Source organism: Aquila chrysaetos, chromosome 5 (assembly GCF_900496995.4).
Source record: "Aquila chrysaetos chrysaetos chromosome 5, bAquChr1.4, whole genome shotgun sequence".
Lineage (NCBI taxonomy): Eukaryota > Metazoa > Chordata > Aves > Accipitriformes > Accipitridae > Aquila > Aquila chrysaetos.
In genome coordinates this window covers 66821940-66835315 of record NC_044008.1, presented here as the reverse complement: position 1 = coordinate 66835315, position 13376 = coordinate 66821940, and the positions used below count along the sequence as shown (strand labels likewise).

Below are 13376 nucleotides of genomic sequence, written 5' to 3'. Positions count from 1 at the left end.
AGTACATGCAACAAATAACATCTTGACTTGCTATCACTTCCACAACACACAAAAAATTAGACAAGGAAGATGTTTTGTGCTGAATGAGTCTTTTGCTTGACCTAAGATGAAATATTTATTGTCAAACTGAATTTTATTTTTAATTTAGAAGACCTGATGGGAAATATCTGTTCAAAATAAATGAACAAACAAACAAAAACTTAGTATTTCTTTTCAAAAAACGTCTTGGATTTAGTCAGAAATTAATCCTCAATCATTTCAATGAAACTGTCATGAATTTGTGAAATATGTTTCAGTAAAACACAAGTTTCACTTTCCAAAGGAGGAAAAAAAAAAATCTGGAAAATTCACTTTCCTCACTAGCCTAGCTCTGGAAAACACAAACTGCTTTGCCCCTAAGAGTTTTTCATTAGAAGCTTTCATTAAAACAACTTTTTTTGGTATGTCGCTACCTGAGAAGTACCTTGAGGAAGTTTCCAAATTAATTATGCATTAATTCCTAATTATACATTAATTGTTCAGCAGAAGTTAATAATTGCTTAACTCTCATGATCTGTGCTGGTCTAGAGCTGCTGCAAGTCCCACCCCGATTCCCAGAAACAGATGAGACAGGAGGAACACGAGCTGCAAAACAAGCCCTTTCCAGACACAGGAGGGAATCTTCGAGACTGTCTGCAAACCTTCCTGTGGAATAAAACCTGGAGCCCCTCCACAGTGCCCCAAGCTCTCGGCACCCCCACGCAGGGCCCAATCCCAGGAGATACTGGATGGAGCCGAGGTCCTGGTGCTGCTCCACACACACCCACAAAGGTGCGATCAATCCACTTCCACCTCACACCACACGAGGGACCAATTCTTCCATTTTATGCACAGTGCTCCTTCTCACCTATACAATCTTGCAAGAATTTCTTCTTGCCCTACCAAGTATTAAAAACACTCTGAGCATCAAATGAGCACAGCATCTTTTCTCATCCTCTTTCCATACATCTAAAAATAGTTCCTTTCTTTTTGATTTTGGGTGGAGTTTTTTTCACAAACAGATCAATCAATACCATTTCACCCATTACCCCCTTCATCCTGTTTCTGCTTTGCAAAGCACCAGTTAAGAATGCCTGACCCCCCTCCCCTGTGGGCGAGCAGAGTGCCAAGGGACTGTCATCAACCTTAGAATCACAGAATCATTTAGGTTCAAAAAGACCCTTAAGATCATTGAGTCCAACTGTTAACCTAGCACTGCTAAGTCCGCCCTAAACCATGTCCCTAAGTGCCACATCTACACATCTTTTAAATACCTTCAGAGTCCTTAAATACCTCCCTGTCCTTCTCGGAGCATGTTCACCAGCCTGATGCAGTCGTCACAGACCAGCTGCAGTACATCCGGCAGATTTATTTGCCCAGAGGTTAAGGACAATAAGTGGTTTTTTTCCCCAGTAGTTTTCAGCCTGATGTCTATCTTCTGTCCTATTTGTTCTGTTTTCTATTCTCTTTTGTGGTCTTGCTTCATCCTTGTCCTTCCTCTCATTCTGCTCAAAGGATACCTCCCTTCCTCTTCTCTTGGGTGACATTCCTTCCTACTCCCCCTTTTCTCTTCATTTTCAAAAGCCAGAATGCTGTCCACTAGATCTCTGCCCCCTCCTACTGGTCTGTCTTATAATGCTCTTTTTTGGCAGGTTTCTGACAGTCTTCAGCTGTCTTGGCCACCTCCTGCCATCAGTTTTAAACTTACTTTAAAAATAAAACACTCAAATCTAAAATGAAACGCGGTCTTTAGATAGAAAATATTTTTTATCAAGTTTTTTGCCTGCTTGCCTTTCTTTCCAACGCAATACAAACCTTCACTTTTCAGAGCAACTGAAGTTGTCTACAGAGGTGTAACAAAGCAATGCCAGACCCTAAAAGTGGATCAGCTGAAAGCAATAGATGAGTAAAGTAACAACCACAAGGATCTGGAGCTCCTTCACCAAACACCAACCACTCACACCCAGCTGACGGACTTTTCCCCAGGTCAGACCTGTCCCCACAAACAAGCCAAACTGAAATCACTGGCGGGAGAAAGTGAATTTAACCAGAAATGGAAAGTTGGAAAGACCCTAACAAGGTCTTTTGGGTTTGTTTTTGAAAGGATCTATTTGAGTAACAATCACTACCCGAAACTCTCCTGCTTCTCCTTCTCCCATAACCTCATAGCAAACACAAAACAATAAACAACTCCAATGTTCACCAAGACAAGAACGTCAATCATGAACGCAATAGCATCATTTCCACTAGAAACAAGCTCATCTGATCTCAAAGTTAAAAGCTAACGACCTGGAACATTCTAGTTAGACACCTGCATTTTCTACTCCAGCACAAGTGAAACAAAGGCAGCTCACTGCCTTTCCAGCGTGCATCATCAGACTTACTGACCTCTGCCTCTTGGCACAGCTTAGCTGAGGCTGCCACTTCATTGGGGACCCCCATGGTGACAAGCACAGAGCTGTGGCGGGGGGTGACCCAAAGTCCTGGCCATAGGAGATGGCAGAGCAGGGCTGCTGCCCCAGGGTTTAGATGCGCTTCCCTCTCCAACCAGCCGAGAAGTGCAGTCACGGACCCAGGAGATCCAGTGCTACACTCCAGCTGTGAACACTGCATTTCCCTGCCCCTTCTCTCTCTTCCAGCCACACACCATGGGAGTCTATAGCTTTATGAGCACTTTAGTATATGGTTATATGGTCAGGCAGAACCATCTTGGTGGAATAATGCAACACATTTTTAGAAAAGATTTATCTGGTACCCCAAGTATCCCATAGAGAGGACTTAAGTTTCAAACGTTTTGAAGAAAATAATACTGTTGAAGGAAGTAAGGGAAGCAACAAAGTAAAAACCAAAGAACTTCAGAAGATCCCACAGATTTCATTTTCCACTCTTAAGTTATTTCCCAGAAAAGGAGTAAACTTTACATAACAGCTAATTTTTGTATTACTTTCAGTACCTGTTTCACTTTGTTGGTCTGAATACCACTCTCAACAAGCTTTTGCAATCAAAAAAAAAGAACAACAAAATCACAGGAAGAAATAAAACAGCTATTTCCCGAGTGAGCCTGTAAGTGCAGTTTGTTTCCACAGTTCCAACAAGCCAGTGTGGAAAGCACTTAGCAGGACACTCTGCTTGAGCTGAGAAAAAGCTGCAAAAATCCTGAGAGTAAAGTACACAACTTCCCACCAACTGCTCTTAAAAAAATTTTCCACAGTAACTGTTAGAAAACACTACTAACATTTTATTTTCTGCTTGCGGCACATTAAGGCAAGTAGAATGAACTGTTTCACTGGTTTAATTTCTTTTGTTTTAAAACCAATATCCTTGCTGAGTGACGCTTTCTGTTTTGGTTCTCTGTTTTGTTTTGTTCTGAACCCAGAGCCACCAGGGTCCCCATAGGTCCCTTTTGGGAGCGGACCAGTAGCCACAGGGAAAACAATGAACAATCAGCTCCAGCCTGGGTGACAGCTTCTCCCTGAAAAGGAGGAGAGTTGCAAAGATTTATTCTGCAAGCCTCCTGGCAAATTATCCTTTATTTGCAAATATAACAGGATGGCAGTTTTGGAAAAGGAGATATTAGCAAAACATGCCAAGGAGCTATGAGAAAAAGATAAAGGTTAATTGGATGTGGGAAAAATCATCTGGGAATTACATGAAGGTGAGAATGCTCTAATAGATTTATTCTGTTACTTCTGTGGTTGCTCACGCTTATATAAAAGTGCACCACTTCATGAAGCTGTTGGGTTTTTGCATTCACACAAGCAACGTGAAAGCAGTGGAGAACTGCATGAAGGGTGGCAGTCAGCCGTGTAAAAAGCAGTGTTATTTATTTAGCAAGATCGCGCACACAAGGAATGCACATTCTTCCTTATGGAGAAAATGTGAAACACGCTAATCGTTTCCCTTCTGCCGCAGACTTTTTTAGTGCCTGTTCCTAAATGCCTACTTAAAAAAAGGAAACAGCAACAATTTCTAAGAGAAAAGACTAGCTGTAAGGCAGGAGGCTTTAAAGAAGATGACAGTGTGAGTACCTCAAAAGTTGTTTGTGTCCAAGCCTATTCCATGAGCCCGAGAAGCCTTCCCAGCTCCCAGTTCATTCAGTTCCTCTTCCAGAGCCCTGCACAGGAGATGAAGAAGTCTCTTGGATCCCAGAGAAAAAGACACACTGTGGGCTTCTCCCTTCATTTAAAAAGCAACTGGATTTTCACTTTCACTTCTGGAGCACAGGGCAGCAGTGTCACTGATTAAGATAAACAGAGTAAGTCCACACTGCCGCATGGGACTCTGTAGCTGCAAAGCATGGAAAAAAACCACACCCCCAGAAAAACCTCCCAGGAACCTGCTTATGGGTGTCTGGGTAGTAAATCGTTCTGTATTGCAACAGTGATGTGAATGGACTGGATTTGAGATCTGCTCCTGGCTCTGCTACTAACTTGCCATGCAAGCGGTCCCAGTGCAGGAGGCCCTGCAGCATCCAGCTGAGCTCAGCTTATTCCCTAGCAGGGATCAGTGTTGAAAGATACCCTGCCAAAACGTGCACGCTTCAGGAGCACTTCTGCTGTTTGACTGAATTTGTGCCCACCACATAACCTGGCATGAGCAGTCAGGACCGGAGGGAGTGCAGAGAGTCTACACAGCCCTCGGTAAATCAAAGAAACCTCTCTAATTCCCAGACTCTTTGCAACTCAGGTAAAACAATGTTCATTGGCCTTGGCAAAGCACTTTGAGATTAATGCTACAGGTATTCATTTTGCAATGGGCCACTTTTACATTCGCTCTTTAATAGAGAAAATGTTATTTATTCACTCTGACCATGGAATGAAGGCTTCAGAGACCCGTTCTGCAGTATTTCACATGCTCTGTGGTCTGCTGTGCTTCAGTTTATCTTCTCTGCAGGGACTAATAGGGCTGGCAGGAAGCTTCTTTAAATAGTGCCTTCCTTATTTCCCTTATCTTGTACGCTTCCTTCAGATAGGGCCCACACTGGCCTGGAAGGATCACCTCCAGCATGTACACAAGGCTTCTAGATCTCTGGAGAAGAATTTAAATGTTGACATTAGCAAGTTAAGACGTGGATGCATCAGTTGCCTGGAGTGAAACACAAGGTGATGCGGCCACTCTCTCAATAGGTCCCAGGACTGCAATGTTTTCATTACAGTCTGCCACACTGGCTCTCAGCATAGTCTGTTTAACAGTGACTTCACAGCGAGCTTATGTTAAAAACAAATGTTTGTGCCATTCACAAATAGCCCAGACTGCCAAATTCACAGATACTAAAAGAAAACAGGATTAAAAAAACACTATCTGAAGCTAGCCACAGCCACGTGTTGCCTGTCGTCTTATTTATGGTTGTTTGGGTTTCTTTGCAATGCTGGAAGACATCTGTATGCTCAGCAGGGAGTACCCTATTCCCAGTGAAGATGAGGGTGAGGAGAGGGAACATTCTCTACCCCCACACTGTTTGCCTGGAGGCTGCAGCTGGGAGCACAGCCTCTAGTAATCAGGCTCAGGAAGAGCAAAGGAAGGTCCCAGTTGACCGCGGCTCAGCACAGATATTACACAAGAGCATCCTCAAAGCAGCATTATCATAGCAGCTGCAAGATTTCCTTTCCATGTTCCTTTTCACCTACCTGCTCCCAAATTTCAGGACAAGTACCTTGCCCAGACTTCCTCTCATCTGATTCATTTTCATAGTTTTCCTTCGTCAGAGATGCACCTACCTGACCTCTCACATTTTGTGTCTGCACAAGCTCAATTCAGTTCTTCCATAAAGCCTTTCCCTTTCTGACATGACAAGCATTTACACCAAGGCCATTCATGATGTTTTACACTATGTGCCAAGACACTTGGCAAAACATATTCTTCTTTCTCAGACGTATTAAAGATGGGAGAAAAGCGTAAGTTATAGGTGGGATTTTTCTGAGGGGAAAAAAGGAGGATTTCAACACTCAAATTGCTCAATGATAAATATATCATTGAATATGCAATAGAGTTATTCAAAAGCTGTGAACAGACCAGTAAATAAGATTTGCTGTGTATTAGAGAAGTGGAAAGACATTGACTCCAGTATAATCCCTATGCCTCTGCTGCGAAAGTCTTTCCAAAAAGAAGTAAGGAGAATTATGACAATGTCCTCCACAGGTTACTCCAGGAAGGGATACGGGTGTTCTACCCTTGTAGGCTTCAAACAATTTTCTATTCAGGTTTACATTTGGTCTTCTCAGGAACTGTATCATAGACAGGAGAAAAGGAGGGAAGAGGATGATACACTCGTGCATGAAGACTGTCCATCCAGCACCTTTAAATCATGCAATCCCAATCAGCAAAACAAAGTACTCCAATGCAATATTAAGACCCAAAAAGCTTTATCCATAATAATATTGAAACAAGCATTTTGAGAACTAACCATAAACAAAGAGATTTTTTAATGTAACTGTGAGAATAAATCAACAAAGTAACCAATACTCCACAAATTAGAGATGAGAAGCAAATATGAATGACACTAAAGGACAAGAGGTGCTGTGCCTTCCATCAGCTTTGTTAGGAGGCCTAAGTTTGCGCATCCTTCTGCACCAGTAGCTTCCTGACTGGTTCAAACAACTACGGAACAAGAGAGAGCGGGAAAAAGCGTAATTAACCATTCTGAAAGAGTTAATTTTCCAGGCAGAACTTAAGGTCTTGCAGCGGCATGAGAAATCATGTTGCATGTGACTTTCTACTCAGAAAGAAATCTCTCTCAGATCAATATTTGCTTCCCACACCCATGATTGCATTGAAGTAGTCAGAAAACACCACTAGGAAAAAGAGCAAAGACTTTTCTGCTCCTTCTGAGCAGCTCGTACCATGTTCAGCAGAGAAAAAAGCCTGTATGTTAAGCCAGCAGCTCTCTAGAAACAGTAAGTGATAACAAGCTATCAGGGAGTTGTTCCAATATTGTTATAAGCCAGTCCCAGCCCAGCTGCACAGCCTCTATTGAAGATCTTTCTTCTTTCATTCCATCAAGGATAAGGCCCTCCATGTTCCTCCTAAAATACGTTGCTCTCCGAGAAAAGCATGCAACACCAGTTGTGTGCAATATGGTTCCCACATGTTAAAGCTAGCAGTCTGTGTGTCTGGCTTCTGGGTAGCAGTGCTACTCATCCATAAGCAGCTCAAAGTAAGCTGCTATGACAGTCTTTAGGAGGGATGCCATCCACCCTGCCCTGCATGGCAGAGCTAGATGGGGCTACTAGAAATGAAAGTGGGGGGCAGAGATTTGCAGGGCTATAAAAGCGCTGAAGTGATGAAATTATATACCATAGGACACACAACCAGTACCAAAGAGCTTTTAGCACACATAAAATGTCCACCTGCTGTCATACAACTTGTCCTGGAAGCTGGGATTTTGCCTGTGGCAAATCAGTTTTTGCCTCAAAATCCCAGGGGAAGCCAAAGAAGTGGTGTGACGTTCAGGGTACGTGGCAGAATTGACAGCGCAGGAAAACCCCATACAGCTCATTTGGGAACTGATAGCCAAAACCTGCTGCTGGGTGAGTGTAGGTGGCTGAGACGGAAGAGCCGCACAGTACTGAAGGATTATGTGGGTTGACCCTGGCTGGACCCCAGGTGCCCACCAAAGCCGCTCTATCACTCCCCCTCCTCAGCCAGACAGGGGAGAGAAAATGTAGCAAAAGGCTCAGGGGTCAAGATAAGGACAGGATGAGATCACTCAACCAATTACCGTCAAGGGCAGAACAGACTTGACTTGGGGGAAATTAATGTATTTTGTTTAATGTACTTACTGAAGTTTAATATATTACCAGTCAAACCAGAGTAGGTTAATGAGAAATAAAACAAAATCTTAAAACATCTTCCCTGTGATAAATTCATCTTATGTATTAATTCATCTTATGTATTTGTTAATCAAACCGGTTTTGTAAGCCTTGCACAGTGTGTTCGCTTTTGCAAGGCAGCGTTAGCTCCTGCAAACAGGTGCAGTTGGAAACTTTGTAACTATAAGGTCCTGCTAAGTGAACGGGATAGCGCGGCTTTCAGTGCCTAATAAGGAAATATTTTAAGGTACGCATGCTCTAAACGACAAGAAACACAGAAGAAGACTACAACCTTCATCCCACGACCCCCGTAGCAACCAGGCACGCAATCGCAGAAGACACTAGACAAGGCCACGTGGGCCGGGACTCTGGGCTTTAGCGCGGCAACCAAGGGCTATAAAAAGGGGACTCTAAAGGGGTTGGGCGCGCGCCTGTTGGTAGAGCAGACACTCCCAGGCCGCCCAGCGCTGTTTTGCCTGTTTGCTGCTTGCTTCAATAAATTTTGATTGGACTGTCCACAGGCTGGCGTATAATTTGTCGTCGCCACCCATAACATTCCCCGCACCCCTCCCTTCTTCCTGGGCACAGCTTCACTCCCAAATTCTCTACCTACCCCCTGCCCAGCAGCACAGGGGGACAGGGAGTGGGTGTTGGGGTCAGTGCATCACAGGTTGTCTCTGCTGCTTCATCCTCCTCAGGGGCAGGACTCCTCACACTCTTCCCCTGCTCCAGCGTGGGGTGCCGCCCACAGGAGACAGTCCTTCACAAGCTTCTCCAACATAATTCCTTCCCACAGGGTGCAGTTCTTCACAGACTGCTCCGGTGTGTGTCCCTTCCACGGGCTGCAGTCCTTCAGGCACAGACTGCTCCAGCGTGGGTCCCCCATGGGGTCACAAGTCCTGCCAGAAAACCTGTTCCGTGGGCTCCTCTCTCCACAGATCCGCAGGTCCTGCCAGGAGCCTGCTCCAGCGTGGGCTTCCCATGGGATCACAGGCTCCTTCGGGCATCCACCTGCTCCGGCATGGGGTCCTCCATGGGCTGCAGGTGGAGATCTGCTCCACCGTGGACCTCCATGGGCTGCCGGGGGACAGCCTGCCTCACCATGGTCTTCCCCACGGGCTGCAGGGGAATCTCTGCTCTGGCGCCTGGAGCATCTCCTCCCCCTCCTTCTGCACTGACCTTGGGGTCTGCAGGGTTGTTTTTCTCACATATTCTCACTCCTCTCTCTGGCTGCACTTGCTGTTGCACAGCTGGGTTTTTTTCCCCCTTTTTAAATACATTCTCCCAGAGGCGCTACCACCATCGCTGATGGGCTCAGCCTTGGCCAGTGGTGGGTCTGCCTTGGAGCCGGCTGGCATTGGCTCCATTGGACACAGGAAGCTTCTAGCAGCTTCTCACAGAAGCCACCCCTGTAGCCCCCCCACTACCAAAACCCTGGCATGCAAACCCTATCAAGGTAAACAGCACCTCTCAGTAGATAAAAAAAGTGGCAAGCCTCCTCTCAAAACCAGGAAACAGTCAGCAGACAGACCAAAATCGCACTCTGCAACCTGCTACTAAGAAGTACTGCAGGAAGAGTCATTCTTGTCTTTTTTTCCCAACATCCATATAAACAGACCTGGACGAAAAGAGGACATGCTTTTAAGACCATTTTCATAATGAACAATCAAATAATCACTTCGTTCTTTCTAAGTCTGGAATGCAGAAAAGGGTTCTCATTTCTGCACTTCCTCAGAAATGGTTCCTGTCAAAATATTTCTGAGAAAGTGAGACCCATAGTCAGAAAGCATCTGGAGCAAGGGTCAGTGCAAGGCAATAGCAGGGGCTGCTCTGCTCTACATTCTAGTGCTTCTGGCATGGCCGGGAGAGATGGCATAATCTCCTCCTTGCCCTTCCAAAACAGGGCTAAGCATCTTCTCTACTCAATCCGTGGTCAGAACATATCTGTATGGCAAAGGCTCCAGAATTTACCATGGGTAGGATTACATGTGCACATATTATGGGGTATGGTTAGAGCTCTCTTAAGACCCCTGGCAGCAGACATCTCTAACACTCACTGGCTGCTGCTGGCAGGGTTGAGTTGCTCAGCTCACCCCGACCTGACCCATCACACATTGCACCTTTCCCTGCCACCTGAAACTACCTGGAATACCTCATTGAAAAATAATTTGCCATCGTAGAATCAAAACAGGTCTGACAGGGCTGCCTTCAAGTTAATCAGTCAATAAAGAAACTGAAAGAAGCCCTGTGCGTGATGTTTTCCCTCAGTGCATGGCACCAGATGTACTCTGACATGCAGATAAGGGAGAAAACACCTTTACCTAGGAGTTTGAGCTGCTGCTATTGCCACACACAGCCTCAGTCCCACGTACCGCACCACATAGCACCTCCATTAGGAGACAACAGCCCTTTTGCCCCGCCATGAATCCATACCTACCCTCTTTCTCTGGTATATCATCTGTTGATCCTGTTTCCAGGTTGCAAGTGGTCTCAAAGAACAGCCAGAAACAAGGGAAAGAGCTCCCTACCTCTGAGCTGAATCCCCTTAACACTTCAAGAACAAGTTTGCAGCCACGTGCACTATTGCACTCCACTGCCCATCTCGGATATGACCTTATGGAAACTGGAAGACAAGTGCATGTGCCAGTGCTGGGTGGAGAGCACTTCAGAGCTTTCCCAATCCTTTGGCTGCTCTGAGCAAGAGCAGTCCACCAGCATCCCTCAGCTGCACAGCACTCAGGATGAATCCTTCTACTCACTAGACAAGAATCAAATTTTCTTTTTTGGGGGGGGGAACAGTAACAGTTATTTCAAAACTCCATATCTTCACCAAATGGGCCACTGAGAAAAACAGCTGGCTATCACTGTTTTAACATTTGACACAAATAGCACAAGGGAACAAGTTGTAGCTAAGGAACATAACAGCAAAGATGCACATTGGGGTTTTTTGGACCTCTGGAGGATTGAATGGTTTGAGGAATTGCTAACGGGACTAAACTCTTCTCTCAAATCCAGCCCGTCTAAATAGCAGCTGTGTTCAAGTTCTAGTGCAAGCTGTCAGTGAAAAAGATATCAATATTCTAAGAATCTGACTCAAAATTTTAATTTTTCTTTTGCCTTGATTCATTTTTTCACAGAAAAAGTTAGTTTCCAAGTACAAAAATTTCGTAATACCCAGCCACACAAGAAGTGTTTCAGATTAGCCTCTTCCTAAGGGCCACAGTATTGAGTTCCCCTGGCACTGTTTTCATGTGGGTTTTCATTTCCATTTTTAGTGTTCCCTGTGAGTGATACCCAATTCCTCAAATGCCTGCTTTCTACAAGCACAGAACAGAAATCTGGGGAAAACATATGCTGCCTAACCTAAAATTTCCAATAACAGGCAAAGAACTTCAGCATCCAAGAACTGTTTTGAGAAGTTTATTTCAGTTTATATAGATAGAGCTTGCACTGCATCCTTTGACGATAAATTAAGTAGCTGGTAAATAGAAAAAAAATATTATTAATTTATGTCTTCACTGAGGAATTTCCCCTTCTCTTACTTACCCAGAAATATGCTTTAGGAATTTATTTTTCTTTGTGCGCTGCAGAACCTTCTTGTTTTGCATTACATGACAAGAGACTGTCTGGAAATAAGATCACAAACAATATGCCATGTATCTGCTAAACCATTCTCTTGAGTACCTGTAACAGCTGACCATCAGCCTACTCCTGCATATGCACCAATTTCTGTTTAAGGCAAAATTTTCAAGTTCCTTACACAATTTTATCCTCGAAGCCCAACCAGCTTACAGACAATTAACTTGATGGATGAGGGACAGACAGTTGTATTCTGGTTTATTGATGTCACTACCATCAGGATCCTTATTAGACTGTATTTATACTGCAATAATCCTAGAAATTCTACTCCTGAATGAGGCTTCATTTTTACTTCCAAGAGAGATAACCTCCAACATGAACTTTGTCCTATGGCCAAGTAATCTTGTACTTTGATCCACCCTGACACCACAAAACCCCTTTTCCTTTAACCCAGAAATACCAGCTCAGAATATTAACATTAACTTTACCCAGAACTTCACCCAGAAACTCAACATGAGAAATGAACCAGAAGACATGAGATGAAAATCAAATACTATGAACACAGAAGAACTTAGAGTTTTTCTGAGGCAGATGCATGAGTACAAGTAGTGTTTTGGGCTTCTATTCCTTTTTGCTTCAGAGAACTATGACCTGTTTTTTTTATATGTCTTATTTCACGTTCTGGGAAACTGAGAGAGTAATAATAAGGTCCAAGGATCTCTACCAAGTCTCAGCATTAACAGTTATTGTCCCATTATATCATTGGTCCACTTTCATGTTTGTGAGGGACTGGTATGCCAGGAAAATAGCACATGAAGTAATTTATGGCTGAAACATAAAAATGAGAATGATAATTGTTTATGACAGTGAATGTAGTATCATAAAAGTGATCTTTATTGCCAAATAATTCACCAGTCAGGCATCATATACAGCTGTGAACATAAGGAAAGATAAAGCTTTTTCTGGAAAAGCTGCCTTACAAAATTGAGTATAGACAGTAAGCTTTGTCCAGAAGAAGAGTAAGAAATGCTACTATGAAAACCAGCAGTCTCGTATCTCTTGGCACTGGTGACTTACTGCAACAGAAACCAATGAAACTATCCAAAATATTGCTAGCAAAAAGAGCTTCTGTAGGTTAGTCTAAGAACCACACTGTGAACTTTAGACAGCTATTAATTTTAGTTAATATACTGAGTCTTTAAAACCTGGACCAGAATTCATCCCTAATGAGAGACCACTGCTTTGAAAAGAAATATAGTGCTTGCTTCTTCACCAAGTGGACAACTGAGCAAAGGTTCACCAGATTCATTTCCCTGACGTTTCCATATCACCATATTAGCAATTTCTGCCCCTCCAACTCTGTATCCCAGAGATGTTGCATTGTTCAGCACTTAAGCAACATCTGTGCTTGGAGACCCCCTTGTGCTAAGCCCCTGCAGACATGCCACGAGGCAGCCCCTTCCTCAAGGGTGCTGCCCTTGAAGCAGAAGATAGACCAAGGCAAGAATAAGGAGCGATTATCTTCTTAACCCCACAGATAGATCGATTGTCGCCACAATTTTGATCCTTTACTTCTTTGACTTCAAGGCCACAGTCAGTAACAGAGATGCATGCTGCAGCCATAGGAATGAACCTCCTCTACTAGAGGAGCTACTCTTCGCTGCTGCACAGGGTCACGCAGAAGAGGGATCTGGATGCCACATAAATCCTCAGCCTCAGTAGTTCCCAGACTAGCCGGGGCTCATGGGCCATGCAGAGAAGCTGCATACCAGCTGAGCAGGACTCCGCTGCCAGGACACAAGCATTTCACCAGCTTTGCTGCTTTTGATGCAAGATGCTGTGAGCAAGCACAGAAATGGTGTGATGTCTCCCACTCCAGAAGACCACAGGGTGCTGGATGAGTCAGTGGGGTTTCATCTTGATACTATCAAACTTCCTTTAACAAAATTACCTAACATCAGAAAGCTGCTG

General features: G+C 44.1%; 1 protein-coding gene across 10 annotated transcripts in view; it reads right to left on the bottom strand.

The window, feature by feature from the left end:
- CD7 (CD7 molecule) overlaps nucleotides 1-13376 on the bottom strand; it is a 200286-nt gene that overhangs the window by 19181 nt on the left and 167729 nt on the right. The window contains exons 2-3 of one of the 10 annotated variants that reach the window (XM_041123782.1): nucleotides 4828-5046; nucleotides 4047-4132 (exon numbers count right to left, since the gene is read on the bottom strand). The exons of 6 other annotated variants lie outside the window; for them this stretch is intronic. The gene's annotated coding sequence lies outside the window, so the exon portion shown is untranslated. Of the gene's footprint in view, nucleotides 1-1292; nucleotides 1836-4046; nucleotides 4395-4827; nucleotides 5047-13376 lie in introns of those variants that run through there. 3 more of the 10 variants (XM_041123791.1, XM_041123783.1, XM_041123789.1) reach the window with 3 other exon arrangements.